Source organism: Octodon degus, unplaced genomic scaffold (assembly GCF_000260255.1).
Source record: "Octodon degus isolate 3935 unplaced genomic scaffold, OctDeg1.0 scaffold00005, whole genome shotgun sequence".
Lineage (NCBI taxonomy): Eukaryota > Metazoa > Chordata > Mammalia > Rodentia > Octodontidae > Octodon > Octodon degus.
Window position 1 is genome coordinate 33,351,872 of NW_004524581.1, and position 2,368 is coordinate 33,354,239.

The following is a 2,368-nucleotide window of genomic DNA, read 5'->3' on the forward strand; positions in this document are numbered from 1 at the left end:
CACCTTCAATCCTGCTCCTCCTGCCTCAGCTTCTGGAGCAGATGGTGGCAGGCGTGTCCCGGCATACCTAGCCCACCCCAAGGATCTGTGTCAAGTGTACGTGAACAACTGCTGTGACTCTAATAAACAGACAAATGCAGCAAGAATGAATGAAAGGGCCTGGGGATGCAGCTCAGTGGCATAAGTGCCTGCCTGCAAGCACAGGGTCCCAAGTTCAATCTCCAGTTCCACAAAAAAAAAAAAATACTTAAATCGACATGTGAGGGCGGGAGGCACGGTGTCTGGGCCCCGTGCGCATGGAGAAGCCCCTATTACCAGCAGACATGGTGGGGATGCCACGTAAAGCCACAGGGCAGCCACTAAACACCAGTTACCCTAAATGTTGGCAAGGATATGTACTCCCAGGTGCACCCCGAGGAACAAGCTCGTGTGGAAATCAGTTGCAGAGGGGAGCCCGAGGCCCTGCGCAAGCAGACTGCTCTGCCGCTCGCTGAGCCCCAGGCTGAGTCCCTCAGAGTCAGACCCCCAGCCAAGGTGCGTGCATGGAGTGCCAGCAGCTAGGGAAACTGAGGCTCAGGACCCCAAGCCTGAGGCCAGCTGAGCCAGGCCTCGACGTGAGGCCCTATTTCAATCTACAGTAGAACAAGGGAAGACAGACAGACAGACAGACAGACAGACAGACACACACACACACACACACACACACACACACATTAAATAAATAACCTTTCTATTCCTAAGTATTTGGTCAAGAGAAATGAAAGTATGTGTCCATAAAGCCATGGTCAAGAATATTGATACCAGGGGCTGGTGAGATGGTTCAGTGGAGTAAGCGCTTGCCTGGCAAGTGCAAGAGCCTGAGTTCAATCCACAGTTCCTCAAAAAAAAAAGAAAGAAAGAAAGAAAAGAACTGGGGGGGTCGGGGAGATGGCTCAGTGGAGTAAGCGCTTCCCTGGCAAGCACAAGGGTCTGAGTTCAATCCCCGGTTCCCCCCCCCCAAAAAAAAAAAAGAAGAAAAGAATTGGGGATTGAACTCAGGCCCTTGCGCTTGCCAGAAAAGCACTTATTCTACTGAGCCATCTTCCCAGCCCTCAATCCCCAGTTCTGCCAAAACAACAAAAAAAAAAATCCCGGGCACCACATGCTGCGCTGGCCCAGCCTCCAGGTACGCTGAGCTGGCCGCCCACACCAGGCCTGGTGGCACAGGACTATAATCCCAGCACTGGGGAGGCTGAAAACAGGAAGATCACTATGAGTCTGAGCTGTGTAGTGAGACCCTGTACCAGATACATTAAAAAACAGGTGGCTGTGGGGAAGGACAAGGCAGGGAGCAGCGGCTAGTGTCGCTGCCCCTGTCCCGCATCCGGGTCGTCATGAAGAGCTCCCCGAAGTGTCCAGTGTCAGCCGAGAGGCTGCTGCTCACGGCCAAGGCCACAGGGCTCTTTGTTCAATACCTAGCCACCTATTCCTGCAGACATGGCAGTGGAAAAGAAGAAAAGCGCTGACTTACAGCGATTTAGCAAACTGCAGAGGAATCAGAAGCTTTTCTGTTTCTTGCAGATATATTACCAAAGAAGACTTTAGCTAGTAAGTGCCTGAAAACACTTAAGGAGAAGAGGGAAGATGAAGGAGAGAACGACGGTGACGAAAGTGACAATGATGAAGCTGAGTCCTAAACCACAAAAGAAATCCGCCTTCAAGGACGTTTCTGGAGAAGCAGGCATGTCCCGTGCGTTTCTCCCTCCACTTTCCCAGCGGCTGCAGCCCCTGCCCTGCAGCCCCTGCCCTGCTTTTCTGGCAGGCAGCCTTCTCTGCACAGGCCTGCGACAACCTGCAGGGCGAGTGACACGGACAACCTCCTTTGACAAGGCCCAGCCGTAGCCGGAGGTGGTCAGGAGAGAACCCTGTACCCAGGCACTGCAGCTCAGCTGGGCTCTGCGCTAGGTGGGCAGAGACCTGGGGCACCTGCTGCCACCCTTCAGGGGCTTCTGAACGTTGTGAGAATTCTGTGTATAAATATTCTTGTAAACAGCTATATTTAGTTTTAGATAAGTATGTAGTTTATAAATAGTATCTTGCCTTTGAATTTTTATATTTAAGTGATTTCACAGTTCAAAAATTTTTTATTGTATAAATATATGCCTTCCTTTGATAGTAAAATGCTTTATGGAACTAAAAAAAAAAAAAAACCACACAAATACATTTAAAAATAAATTAGGGGGGCTGGTGAGATGGCTCAGTGGTCTAAAGCACCCACTTAGAACAAGCTAAGCTTAAGCAAAGCACAGGGACCACGGTTCAATCCCCCAGCACCACATGCCAGCCAGCCCCGCCCCCTGGTGGGCTGAGCTGGCCACACACACACACA

The 2,368-nt window shown here is 51.0% G+C and overlaps 1 pseudogene; it reads left to right on the top strand.

Moving 5' to 3' along the window:
* The first annotated feature begins 393 nt into the window (after positions 1-393).
* On the top strand, positions 394-1,676 carry LOC101577626 (annotated as a pseudogene).
* Positions 1,677-2,368: the final 692 nt, after the last annotated feature.